Source organism: Equus caballus, chromosome 22, assembly GCF_041296265.1.
Source record: "Equus caballus isolate H_3958 breed thoroughbred chromosome 22, TB-T2T, whole genome shotgun sequence".
Taxonomy (NCBI): domain Eukaryota; kingdom Metazoa; phylum Chordata; class Mammalia; order Perissodactyla; family Equidae; genus Equus; species Equus caballus.
The window spans coordinates 24,845,370-24,859,998 of record NC_091705.1 but is presented as its reverse complement, the minus strand read 5'-3'; the positions used below and the strand labels follow the sequence as shown (position 1 = coordinate 24,859,998).

The 14,629-nt window shown below is 44.8% G+C and overlaps 1 long non-coding RNA gene and 1 pseudogene across 1 annotated transcript; both read left to right on the top strand.

Moving 5' to 3' along the window:
* The first annotated feature begins 415 nt into the window (after positions 1-415).
* LOC111770064 (BPI fold-containing family A member 1-like) lies at positions 416-2,514 on the top strand (annotated as a pseudogene).
* A 1,276-nt stretch (positions 2,515-3,790) lies between these two features.
* Positions 3,791-5,736, top strand: LOC111772329 (uncharacterized). The gene is made up of 4 exons (XR_011430875.1): positions 3,791-3,866; positions 4,455-4,522; positions 4,890-4,964; positions 5,547-5,736. It is a non-coding gene; the product is annotated as an uncharacterized lncRNA (long non-coding RNA).
* The last annotated feature ends 8,893 nt before the right edge of the window (positions 5,737-14,629 follow it).

Below are 14,629 nucleotides of genomic sequence, written 5' to 3'. Positions count from 1 at the left end.
TTTTTCAAATGCTTTGTCTGATTCAAACCATTGTGAGCAAGCCCAATTGGAGAGTAAATCTGATGGTCACTTAGTTTAAACAGAGGCTTCTGGGTCAAAAAGTTCTGGCCTTAAATCCTGTCTGCGTTGTGTGCTTGTGACCTTGGGGGAGGTTACCTAAGCTCACTAGGCCCCCATGTCCTCACCTGTGCAATGCGAGTGATGAGTGCCCACGTCTTAGGGTGTGGTTGGGATGACATGGGTGACTGAGTGTGCAGTGCTCAGCCTGAGGCCTGGCTCGGAGGAAATGGGGTGCAGTGTTAGCTATTGCTCTTCTCTCCCTGGTGTGCTGGGGTGAGGGCAGATGGATGAATTCCTCTCTGGTATCTGTGCCACATTGGACCAGTCATTCTGTCCTCAGATACCAAGATAGAAGATGTTTCAGATTGGGGGCCTCATCGTCTTCTGTGGGCTGCTGGGCCAGACCACAGCCTCCTGGAAACTCTACCCTTGAGCCCAAACCAGACCCAGCCCTTGACTGTGGCTCCCTCCCCGGCCCTAAGTCACACAGATTTTGCTGGAAGCTTGAGCATTGGTAAGTGAGATTCTGTGAAAACCTGTTTCAGCTGTGTGTCCAGCTGTCCAATGGAGGGAGGGGGGCAGGGATGAGCGAGGGAGTGGGGCTAAGGATCTGGAATTGTCAAATCTGACCCGCGAGGACCCCTATATCCATTTCCAGCTCTCAGCAATGGCTTGTTATCTGAGGGTCTGTTGGGCAGTCTCGAAAAGCTTCCACTCTCGAACACCCTGAAGGCTGAAGGAGTCACTACCAAAGCCGTGTTTGGGGGCCTGCTTGGGAAAATTGCTACCGTGATCCGTTTCATGAACATCATTGAGTGAGTAGCCCTAAAATAGGGCCTTGTTCCCCAAGAGAGAACCCCCATTGGAGATCAGACAGCCGCAGGCAGTGGCCTGGAAGGAGGGAGGGGGTGGTCTGAAGATGAGCTCAGGACTCGGTCTGAGACCATTCTCACAGTCTGGTAGGGAATAACAGCCCTCTTGAACCAATAACCATCCCCAGTCCAGAAGCATATCCTGAGTTCCCAGCGTCATCTGTAATCCTCCCAACAACCCTCCAAGTTCGATTTGATAATCCCTAGTTTACAGATGGAAAAACTGAGGCACAGAAAGGCACTTGTGCTCACACAACGAGTGTGATGCAAAGTCAGGGATCTAACTCCAATTCACTTAAGTCCAGACCCAAGGCTTTTTTCACTACACATGATAATTTTGTTCCCCTCACCTATGGAATCCCTTAGAACACAGGCGGCCTTTGGAGTAAGCAACACTGTGTAAGCTCCTCTCCTCAGTTACATCATCAATGTGATGTCCATGGAATAACATAATACAGTGTTTCCCATGAGACACCTGAGAGCTCTCCAAGCAAGGAGCAATAATGGAAAGCTTGATGCCAGGAAGCTGGAAAAGGCTGAGTCCTTCAGAGGGCTGGATCAAAGCCATTTCCAAGACTCTTTCCCACCCAGTGCTTGCTCCTAACTTGAAGACAAACAGATAGCCTTGAGTTCGACTTCTAAATTCACCATGTACTTCCTGGGTGACCTGGGGCAGAACAATCAGTCTCTCTGTGATTGGTTTCTCCATCTCTAAAAGGAAGATTACGGTATCCACAGAGAACAAAGATTGGGGGGACTGGAGAGAATATAAATCACCTGGCACAGTGGCTGGCCCAGAGAAAAGGCTTACTTCCATCCTCTCTCCATTCTCCCTGACTTCCTGCTCCTCAATATCCACGATAAACATTGCTGATTAACCTGCCATTCAAGGTCATAGTGGGATGAGTGATTCCTAACCATAAATGTTTATGAAAGACTTACGCCAGTTGGCCATACATCATCCACTCATCCACTTAGCCATCCATCCATCCATTCACCCATCGTTCCTTCCATCTAGCCGTTTACTTTTCCACCCATCCACCCACATGTCCATCCAGCCACCCGCTCATCAATCCACAAAGTCAACCAATGTGGAGTAGCCCCTTTCTTTGTAAGTCTCTAAGCTGGCATACAGGATGCCAACATAACCCAGACACAGTCTCTATCCTGCAATTCCTCATAGACTTGAGATCTGGAGAGGGCCATGTGTGTGTCAGGATCTGACCCAGCGCAGAGGTTGGGAAAGACTGATGTGTGACTCAAAACCCATCTGGCTTTTGCTACAAGACTCCATCTCATGGGTAACTCCACCTCTGGGATGGGTAAATTTGGGTTAAATGTGGTTTCTACATTTTTGGATAGAGGACCTAATGTTTCTGTCTCCTATGGTTCTCCCTGGGTAGTGTGAAGGTCACTCATCCCCGGCTGCTGGACCTTGACACTGTGCAGAGTCCTGATGGCCGCCGTTTCTATGTCACCATCCCTCTGGACATGATCCTCAATGTGAATGTGTGAGTGGGCTCCAAGGGAGGCTGGAAGATGACTCACCAAAGGAGACTCTGATGACCACGGGGAACCAAAAAGGGAGTGTTGAAGTCTAAGGGACATGAACCTCCAAATTCAGCTCTTTTGCTCCTATGTTGAGTGACCTTGGGTCACTTGGGAAGCTCACTTGACCTCTTTGATACTTGGTTTCACCTATTGGGAAACGAGATGAGTACAGGTGTGGGCTAGATGGAGTGAGATGAGGCTGGCATTCCTGGCAAGAAGAAAAAGCCTCCTCTGCCTTGGAATGTAGTACCAGACTGTCTCGTCCACAGGCTCCTGGTCGGAAGGCTGTGAAATGGGGGTATGAAGCTAAACATCACTGCAGAACTCTTAACTGCACAAGATGAAGAGAATAATATCCCCCTGGTCCTTGACAGCTGCACTCACTCTGCTGACAGCCTGAAAATCACCCTGCTTAATAGGTGAGGCCAGAGAATTGACTTCTCCTGCCCAGAGACAATAGGATGGGATGATGGGTGGATGGTTGGAAAGATGGAACAATGGTGTAATGGATGAGTGGGAGGGGGGAATGGCGAAAAGATGAATAGGAGGAAGGGAAGATGGGTAGTTGGGAGTAGAGGGATAGATGAAAAGGTAAATGGATCAGTAAATAGTCACTTAACCCTTGTTAGGCTGGACTGACCAATTTTATGCTAGATTAGGCAACAAGAAATCTGAGTTCAAGTTCCACCTACCAGAGGGGCATGGAGAGAGGTGGAGGGCTTCCTGTGTGAACTTGGACACTGCTTCCCAACTTGAGTCTCAGCTTCTTCAGATAACTGTAATATGGAACCACATCGGGGTTGTTGACAGAATGCACTAAGATAATCGGTGTGAATGTGCTTTGTCCCAGTGAGGGGTAAAATAGCTCTGGAGCATAACTGGGTTACTGATTTCAGTTACTGTCACAAGAGAGACTGAGTCCTGCGTAATATGCAGGAGTCATCATCATCATGGCTCACACTTACTGAACACGTATACTGTGCTTCACATGTATCATCTTGTTGAATCCTCATGACAACTACATACTATGCACTGTTCCTCCATTTATGGATTCTACAAAGTCTCATTGAACACCTACTGTGTACTGGAACTATGTGTTTATTCTACACACACCTACTGTGTGCACTGCTGTGTAGGGTGTGACTCCCTTTGGATAGGCCCCTTGGTGTTTGCTGGCATGCGGGTGTGGATGGACAAGGCCCATTCTCAGTTACTTGGTGCTGACACTGCCTTGGGCACAGTGGTCCCTCTGAAGCCTTCAGCATACCAACCCCAGGCCTCTGCATCACCCCATGGCTTTTCCCTTTCAGATTTGTCCCTGTCCCCTTTCAAAGGCTCTTCAAAAGCCTCAGTAAGATCCTTCCTGGGCTGGTGCAGAGCAAGGTAAGTGGGTAGAAGTGGGGGCTCCTGATCCTTGGTTCTTAGAGCTTATCAGACTGAGAGAGGCCCCAGGGTGAGCTTTTCTGAGTCCCTCAGCTTAATAAGTAAATTCCTTCCATCAGTCCATCTCTCCATTCACCCATCTGTGCATGTTTCTTTTTTCCATCTTTCAAAATGCATTGGTTGGTGCCTGCTCTGGACCAAGCCCTGTGCTAGTTCACACTGCAGCTGAAATGCACTGGTCCCTGCCCCAAGAAACTCCCAGTGCAGCCCTCTAAGGCACAGATGAGCCCTCTTCCAGCTCATGTTTGGGTGCCTCCTGTAACCAGAATCTCACCCCTCCTAGAGGAGCCGACCCTATTTAGAAACAGATGTCACGTCACAGAGTGAGCAGTGGCCCTTTGTGATTGGGCACTTCACACACAAGCCTTCAGTTTCTCCTTCTGCCCAGTGTGGATGTGGGATTGCTGAGAATCAAATAAGAGTAATGACAGAAAATGTCCCCAGAGAATCTTTCCTGGGGATGCTGCTGCTCCCTGGGTCCCCCTAAAGTGTCACTTTGCCTAACTCTTCTCTCTGCCCCTGGGTCAGGTGTGCTCTCTGCTTAAAGAGGTTCTCAGCTGCTCGGACACCCCCATAGTGGAGACCATTTTCAGTCGGTAAGCCCTCACTCCCCCTCCGGAGGAGCAGCATTTTCCCCTGAGGAGCTCTGTCCCTGCACACCATAGGATGCTAGCTCCCTCCAGCCTCAACTCTCCCCAGTTTGAGTTTCCTTTATACTTTGATTTATCCAGATAATGCTGAGGTATAGACCCTGTCTCCCCCATCATCCCAGACATGGGGAACATCTGGGCTGGTTGCTGGAGGAGGCAAGGCCCCCTCCAAACCCTGTGTGGGCTTGGGCGGATCTCCAGAGTTCCCGTTTCCTGGCCTCAGGCCTCAGGAGCATGTGAGTTATCACTGGACTCCTTCACACTGAGATCATCACTCTTGTCTGTGGTGGTGGTTGTTTTTTTCATTTTCCAGACATGATGGTCTACAGACTGGAATTTGCCATTAAAGTCTAGGCCTTCCAGGAAGGAACTGGCCTCTGCTGAGCTGGTGAGTGCTTCTCCCCAAACCCCAGGATTTTGCAGCTGGCTCCTGGTAGGGAGCAGAAGAGAGTTTGTGAGAGTGACTTCCAAAAAGAGAGACAAAGAGCCACATTGACCCATACAGAGATGCACAGAGACATCCACAGAAATGCTGACAGAGATGGAGAGACACAGGCAGCACTGCATCATAGCAACGAACCAAAAACACACACGGTCATGGGTACACACAGACACACGCCCAGACAAACATGTGGTCACTCAGACAGACATATAGAGGCACACTCTCAAACCAGCACACTCACACTCATGTGCACACATTCGCAGCTTGCCACACATGGATACACAGACATACACTCATTCATATATGCACAATATATGCACAAGAAGTACGCTGACCCCAGGCCTGGGCTACCCTTGTGGCTGAAACAAGACCCCTATCCTGAGGGTCTTAGCCTCCTCCCCTCCCTCTGATGCTGAGACTGCCTTGGAGGATGAGACTCCCCCTGGAGGATGGGTTTGATGATGGGCCAATACCAAGAAAAGTCAGTGACCTTGAGTCTCCATTCTGATCTGGGTCTTCTCCCAACAGAACCGTTTCCTGCTCTTCAACCAACTCCACGCCCAGCCTATGAGGGCTCACAAAAGGCTGTCCCATGTTCTGGACAATGACATGGCTGCTGTTTGCAGACCAGAGCAGCATTCTCTCTGAGGAAACTGCTCCCCCTCCTTTCTCACTAGGCATGTGTTATACTCCATGTTCCTCATCAAATAAATTGCTCTTCCACTGCACGGGGAGCCTTGTTATTCTTAACCATCACTTGAGGGCTCATGGGATAGAAAGAGCCCTGGTCTGTGTGGTTTGAGCCATAGAACAGAGTTTGGACGTTACACTGGAGATCTTAAAGGACTTAAGTGTGCAGATGAGTGTGGATTTCAGACCGACTGCTCCATTGTCCTTAGGAAGAGTGGACTGGGGGATGGGGGTAGATGTAACATTCCAGGTAGAGATGATGACACACGGTTACTACAGATGAAGTGAAAATGCCAGATTTGAGAGATGTTCAGGAGGTAAACCTGGAAGGGTGAGGGAGCAGGTGAGGCTCCTATCCATGTCTCAGGTTGGGGATGCCAATGGTAACAGGGAAAGTAGAAGGATGAAATGATTGCTGCAGAAAGGTTACACCTTTAGCTGTGGCCATTCTGCATGTAATTGCCTTGGAGACCCCGAGGAAGGCATCCAGGAAGCTGACAGACACACAAGTCATTGAATACTGTGCTTTTGATTACTTGCATCGAGTTGTAATGAACTCTTTTCTCTTCTCAGCAAGAGGATGATAAAGATGACAATGAGGAAGTGTAGGAGGAAGGACAAAGTAGTCCAAAGTTTTCATTGCTAAAGGCTTGAGAAAGATAGGCATAGAGAAGGGTCACTGTAGTTATAAATAAAAAGATTATCAATGCCTTGGATGAGAGTCATATTTTTGGAAGAAGAAGTCTTATTTTAAGGAATTGAGAAGAGGAAGGGATGTAAGGAAGTTGAGCCCGTGAATGCAGATAAGATTCAAGAAAAATTGGATGCAAGAAAGAAGAAGAACAGGGCTGCTCAGGCTAGGGAAGGTTGTCCCCTCGAAGAAAAAATAAATACACTATCATTGTTTCAGGTCCTCAGAGGACCAGCCCATCCCTCTCTCTCCACAGATGAGGAGACTGAGGCCTTGGGGTATGAGAAAGACTTGCACAAGGTCACAGTGACAAAAAGGCAAAACAAGGACTGAAACATCCCAGAGTTCACAGAAAACTGTGCCCTTTACTCTTTAGAAGACCCCATTGACCTCATGAGCATCAGCAGATTCAGGTGGGTGTTTTTCAACCCCTACCAAACGTCTGTCATCATGCCCAGAAACATCACTCTCCACCTACTGTTGCCACCAAACCACCATGGCATTGTAGAAAGACAGTCCCGTAGTTCAGAACTGAAGGAAGGCTTGTCGTAGGAAACCAGCTTGTGTCTTCTGGTGAGGATGTACAGGAGGAAGCACCATCCAGGCTCACAGAAGCATAAGACCTTTGAACTGAGGATGAGTAGTTAAATCCCATAAGCAGCTAAATGATCATTGTGAATGTCACCTCAGCAGTGACCTGAAGTAGAGAAGAGATGTCCAGACTGGAAACTAGCAATCAGGATTGATTGGGCTTAGGGAGAATTCAGGGATTAGTTACCTTCATGTCCTTTCTCAGCAGGTATTAGGTCAGGACTGAGAGGCCATCTTGCCTGAGGTCCCTAGAAGCAAATTTGATAAGGACAGACACATACACCTTGGACTGTCAGCACAGTCCTGCCGCCCTCTGACCATGGCACCAAACTGCATTCCTGCCTGGACACAGAGCCACTGCCGACCTCTGGATACTACTTTCCCACTGTTCCCTGGGCTTCTTCCTATATCCCACAGATGGGTCTTACCCTCCCCTAACAACTTCAATTCCTAACTAACTAGTCTAAGACTCCCCTGGATACAAAAGAGTCTGGCAGGGGGCCAGGTTGATGAGAACACATTTATGACTCTTAAATAGTGACAATATTTTCACATTTTAAAAACTCTCTAGCAGGATATCGGTGACAATAGCACATTAAAGACCTCGGAAATTCTGTCTTACATAAAAGCAGTGAGCAACATGGCTAAAAGGAAAAAAAGGTCAGAACCAGTTTTTTCAGAACTCTCAAAATTAACCAAAGGCTTGCAGCGATATGAGGGGTGTTTATTCAATAAAAATTGGTGAATCTTGGTGAGGACAATGACCTTCATGGCATTTTAGCTTACCCTAGTCCCATCTCCCACTCTCCAGCTCCACAGTAGACTTGAAAACCAAAAGCCCACATTCTTGGTGAAAATCAGTAGCCTGGCAGCCACTGGATGAAAGCAGAAGGGGATTTGAAGAACTTCAAAGCCCTAATCCCAGAGAATTGCCATTGTTTGACCTGCCTGTTAGTTCCCTGGAAGACCCTATTCACAAGGCTGTGTTTACTTGACAAGACTCAGAGCTCACCCAGTCAGTATGAAAAGTCTTTTCCCCAAGGTTTTTTGTGAAAATGGTGGACAGACCTTAAGACTGGGTCCCCAGGAGTTTTTAACTCTCAAGCTAGTCCACATTCAGTTTTCAGCAATTTGTCATAATGACCTTGAAGTGCCCCTCTCACTTACTGGCTTCAGCAGCCTCACCTTCAGGTAAGCTGATCTTGCCTGTAATTGTATGTGTTCACCTATCTCTCCAGATTTCTGCATGGCAGCTTGCCCTAGGACCTCAATTCTCTGATGGACCTGAGAGAGTGGTTGATTTTAAGTTTGTTGAGTTCTTTTCTTGCTGTGAGAATAGTAGTGACAGCTTCCAAGCTCTTTACGTGTCAAAGCTGAAATTGAAAGTCTGGGTTTTTTATAGTTTTCACCAGTTATGTTTGTTTCACTGTTGAATGGGCCCCCAGAACCCCTCGTGCTGCCATCCTGAAAGTGAGACTCTTTGGAGGTAGTTACCATTATTTCTTCAAATTTATTTTCTGCACTACTCTTTTCTTCCTCTCGTTTTGGGACACTGATGATATGAATGTAGACCTTTTGTTATAGTCCCACAGACTCTTAGGCTCTGTTTATTTCTTTCAGCCTTTTTTTCTCCCTCTTATTCAGATTGGATCACTTCTATCAACTTATCTTCAAGTTAATTGACCACTTCCTCTTCCATCTCCATTATGTTGTTGAGACTATCCAGGGAATTTATTTTTATTTTTATCTTATAAAATTCCCACTTAGTTCTTTTTTAAGTTTCCATTTCCCTTCTGAGACTTATAGCTTTCCATTTTTTGCAAAAGTGTTAGTACTTAATTCTTGCATCAGGGTGTTAATAGCTGCTTTAAAGTCATGATCTATTAATTTCAATATCTAGATCATCTCAGAGTTAGTACCTATGGATTGTCTTTTCACATGAGAATTTGTCAGTCTTTCATTGTTAATTATATTTCAAGTAACTTTGGACTGTATACTAGACATTTTTAATATTACGTTACGAGACTCTGGGTCTTGTTTAAGCCTATGGAGAACTTTGAGGGGGGTGGGTGTTTGTTTTAACATGGAATTGACTCAGGTAGAGTCAGGCTAATCCAGTTGGATTCAAGTTCCAACCTACCTTCTGTGGGCTGTATTTTTCAAAGGAGATTTCTTCCACTGTCTTTACTCGTGGGCATCCTTCATTCCTACTTTTTAGATCAGAAAGAGAAGACTTCTTTTGGAGCTCTTTGTGTTCATACCTGTGCATAGTTCTATTAATTATGTTCTCTTTGAGTCCAGGCTGAAAGACATGGGAAAGACAAAAACCCAGGAAATTCACCTGTGGATCATTCATTCTTTCTCCATCCACGTGCCACCATTATTTTTTCAGGATCCTCAGAGAGCTCCCTCAGTCACTGTGTCCCAGGTTTTAGTTTCATTTGATAGGAAAGAAAGAATGGAGGATGCTTATTCCATCTATTTCAACTCTTCAATCTGCAACACCAGATGGTTTATGGAGATGATGATGCACTACCAGAAGTTTAACTAAGCACCCTCAAAGTTGTGGTATGAGGGTGTGTGGTTCTAGGTTTACTAGAACACTTGATTTCAGGCCCTGGTGTGTAGCTACCGGTCTGGAAAATGTGTTCTTTTCAATAAGCATCAGATAACGAGTCCAGAAGCAATTTTCATTCACTTGGGATAGACAATGGCACACATTCAGTCTTGCCTTTGCTCTCTGTCACAGAATATTCTGCAGGGATCCTCTCCTATATATGTTCTAGTTACTATTTCTGTATAAAATATCATCCCAAGTTTGAGTCACTTAAACAGTACTCATTTCCTGATGTTCTATGATGTCTGTGAGTCAGAAATTCAGGAAGGCTCAGGGGACGTTGTGGTTCAAAGTCTCACATGTGATTGCAGCTTTACTTGTAATCACTTATTTAATCCTCCACACAGCCCTTTGAGGTACGTGCTGTTATTCTTGGCCTCCCTTTACAGAGGCACGGTGAAGTTGAGTAAATTCCTAAATTCACCCAGCTGCGGCAGAGTGGGGCTGGAGCAGGAATCAGACACACCCACAGGAGTGAGATCAGAGAAGCTGGTACTCATCCTCCATCAACTCCTCATCCCACCCCCAACTCGGCTCCCCAGCATGATCCCATATCCCCAACAGGAGTTGCAAGAAGACACAGGAGCAATACAGCAGACTTGTATTGAGCCCCAACTCTGTGCCAGGGTTTACTCCAGGCATTCTTTGAGATGAATTTGATTAATCCTCCCAAGAACCCTTGAGAGTTGTATTATCATTGCCCCATTTCACAGATGCAAAGTCTGAGACAGAGAGAAGGAGTCACTTGCCCAGGACACACAACTAGTAAGTGAGGAGCCATGATGTGAACCCAGGCTCTCTGACTCTTTGGGCTCTGTTGTGTTTCTGGATAAATCTGCTCACAGCCATTGTCCTTCATCCAAGGCTCTGTGAGCCTGCCTTGTCCAGTGGCATTTCCTCTCGTATTCTACAGAGGCCACTGAAGACTCTGTGGGACACCCACAGCAAATAGCAAAGATGTTCCACGAGCTGGAGTTGATCATCCAGGGGGAGGGAGGACTGCAGGGCTCACCATAGCCATGAATTCTCTGGACCACTAAGGGGCAGGCTCTGGCTCCTCAGGTCCAGAATCCAACACAGCAGAGGTGTTCTCAGGGGAAAGGAAGAAGGCAGGTCAGTCACAATGACCAACCATTTAGAGCCACACCTGCCTCAAATGTAACATAGTGAGGAGGAGGAAATATGCTTGAGCATGATACCAGATCGATGCAATGTTGACATATTGGAAGCCATATTGTAGAAAACAAGTCATACTGCAACTTTGAATGACCTCTGCCTAACAAATCCAGCTGGGTATGCACCCTCTAAGGGATCTACCTACCTGCTCTGCAGATTTTATGATGTCTGCTTGTGTGTGTACTTCCAAGCAGCAATAAGATGATAATTCTGTTCTTTTGAGTTCCTTAGGAATGTGATAGTCCCCAGACAGAGAGTCTATGCTGACAGCCATCATCAAATGACAACTGAAAGATCGAGGGTCAACATTCCTGACTCCTCTCCCCTATAACCCACTGGCCTATATAACTGCTTCAAGATTCTGTGCTACTGGTCTGGGTGAAAACCCTCTTAAGATGGTTCTTTAGGACAGTAGTCCCCACAGCTTCTGATCCACTAGCTTATCACTTAAGAAAATGCCCTTTCTCTGGCACCATCTTGCCTCTTGACAATTGGCTTTTGTCTTGTGGTGAGCAGATCGTGCCCTTTGTGTGGCCCCATCTGAGACTCCAGTTCCCCCCTTTTGTTGTTTGTTCCTCAATCTTGAGAGAGATTCTGCTGATGAGGGCCATGGGTTGCTCCAGTCTCTTAGTAAGATGGCGATGCAGGTGGGCTCCCAAAGTTAGGCCTATATTGTGTAAGCAAGTAACCAGGTACTTAATAAGAAGCATTTCTAGAGAAACAAAATGAAAAACAAGATGAATAGTGGTAGCAAATTAGAAACCAGTTTCTGAGCCCAGGGGGAAGCCAGTCAAATGGTTTCTTGATGTCAGAGTTGAAGCATCTTTTGGAGTTTGAAATGTCTCTCACGATGTCATCAGATGTTCAGGTATCTTTCTGAGTGGCTTAAACAGCAACAGACATGAATGTCTCATAAGTTTATATCCAGCTTTCCAGCTTCAGTTTGCAGGGCTTCAGGAAAAAGGGCAGCTTCAGTTCTCAATGATTTCAAGTAGAAATGATGAAAAAATTAAAAATATTCGTTGGGAGATTTATAACCAGTTATGTTAGGACAATAGAAGAATTCAGGATCTGGTCCAGTTTACGGATAGAAAATAAAAGCCTTACAGATAATTATCGGAATGAGAACCTAATATCCATGAATGTGTACTATATTTTCTACTGAAACGTCACTTTTCTCTCTAAAATCACCCTCATTTTTAGCTAAGATAGCAAATTAAGACTCATTGGTTTGTAAAATGTCTAATTTCAGTAAACTTGGCCCAATTATTTACATAAGTACAGCAAGAATAGCAATTGATCATATAGGCTCTTTCACATCTGATTTACTGGAACTTTTCTTTTTAATTGAAGCCATAATAATTTACAATATTGTGACATTTCAGTCATACATTATTATTTGCCTGTCCCCATATAAGTGCTCCCCTTCACCCTTTTTGCCCACTCCGCAACCCCCATCCCCCGGTAACCACTGAACTGTTCTCTTTGTCCGTGTGTTTATCTTCCACATATGAGTGAGTTCATATGGTGTTTGTCTTTCTCTGCCTGGCTTGTTTCACTTAAAATAATACCCTCAAGGTCCATCCGTGTTTTTGCAAATGGGACGATTTTGTCTTTTTTTATGGCTGAGTAGTATTCCATTGTATTTATATATACCACATCTCATTTATCCAATCCTCGGTCAGTGAGTGCTTGGGTTGTTTCAATGTCTTAGCTATCGTGAATAATGCTGCAATGAACACAGGGGTGCATAAGTCTCTTTGAATTGTTTGTTTCAAACTCTTTGGATAAATAGCCAGTATTGGGATAGCTGGGTCATATGATATTTCTACTGTTAATTTTTTTGAGAACTCTCCATACTTTTTTCCGTTGTAGTTGCACCAGTTTGAATTCCCACCAGCAGTGTATGAGGGTTCCCTTTGCTCCACAGCCTCTCCAACATTTGTTATTTTTTGTTTGGTGATTGTAGCCATTTTAACGGGTATTAGGTAATATCTTAGTGTCGTTTTTACTTGCATTTCCCTGATGATTAGTGATGTTGAACATCTTTTCACGTGCCTATTGGCCATCTGTGTATCTTCTTTGGAGAAATGTCTGTCCATATCCTCTGCCCATTTTTTGATCTGGTTGTTTGTTTTTTTGTTGTTGAGTTGTGTGAGTTCTTTATGTATTATTGAGATTAACCCCTTGTGAGATATATGATTTGCAAATATGTTCTCCCAGTTGGTGGGCTGTCTTTTTGTTTTTATCCTGGTTTCTTTTGCCTTGCAGAAGCTCTTTAGTCTGACGAAGTCCCACTTGTTTATTTTTGCTTTTGTTTCCCTTGTCTGAGAAGACATGGTATTTGAAAAGATCCTTTTAAGACCGAAGTCAAAGAGTGTACTATCCATATTTTCTTCTAGAAGGTTTATGGTTTCAGGTCTTACCTTCAAGTCTTTGATACATTTTGAGTTTATTATTGTGTATGCTGAAAGACAGTGGGCTACTATCGTTCTTTTGTGTGTGGCCGTCCAGTTTTCCCAACACCATTTTTTTTTTTGAGGGAGATTGGACCTGAGCTAACATCTGCTGCCAATCCTCCTCTTTTTTGGTGAGGAAGACTGGCCTTAAATTAACATGCATGCCCATCTTCCTCCACTTTATACGTGGCATACCTACCACAGCATGGCTTGCCAAGCAGTGCTTAGGTCTGCACCCAGGATCCAAACTGGCGAACCCTGGGCCGCGGCAGCAGAACGTGTGAAGTTAACCACTGTGCCACCAGGCCGGCCATTCCCAGCACCATTTATTGAAGAGACTTTCCTTTCTCCATCGTATGTTCTTAGCACCTTTGTCAAAGATTAGCTTCCATAGATGTGTGTTTTTATTTCTGGGCTTTCAATTCTGTTCCATTGATCTGTCTGCCTGTTTTTGTACCAGTACCATGCTGTTTTGATTGCTATAGCTTTGTAGCACATTTTGAAGTCAGGGATTGTGTTGCCTCCAGCTTTGTTCTTTTTTCTCAGGATTGCTTTAGCTATGCAGGGTCTTTTGTTGCCCACATGAATTTTAAGATTCTTTGCTCTGTTTCCATGAAGAATGTCATGGGGATTCTGATTGGGATTGCATTGAATCTGTAGATTGCTTCAGGTAGTACGGACATTTTAACTATGTTTATTCTTCCAATCATGTGCATTGAATATCTTTCCACTTCTTTATGTCATCATAGATTTCTTTCAGTAATGTCTTACAGTTTTCATTGTATAGGGCTTTCACTTCCCTGGTTAAATTTATTCCCAGATATTTTATTCTTTTTGTTGCTATGGTAAATGGGATTGTATTCTTGAGTTCTCTTTCTGTTCATTCATTATTAGAGTACAGAAATGCTACTTATTTTTGTGAGTTGATTTGTACCCTGCAACTTTACTGTAGTTACTGATTATTTCTAATAGTTTTCCAATGGATTCTTTAGGATTTTCTATATATAAAATCATGTTATCTGCAAACAGCAAGAGTTTCACTTCTTCATTTCTTATTTGGATTCCTTTTATTCCTTTTCTTGCCTAATTGCTCTGGCCAAAACCTCCACTACTATGGTGAATAAGAGTGGTGAGAGTGGGCACCCTTGTCTTGGTCCTGTTCTCAGGGGCATGGTGTTCAGTTTTACCCCATTGAGTACAATATTGGCTGTGGGTTTGTCACATATGGCCTTTATTATGTTGAGATACTCTCCTTCTATCCCCATTTTGTTAAGGTTTTTTATCACAAATGGATGTTGGATCTTGTCAAATGATTTCTCTGTGTCTATTGAGATGATCATGTGAGTTTTAGTCCACATTTTGTTAATGTGTTGTATCACATTGAATG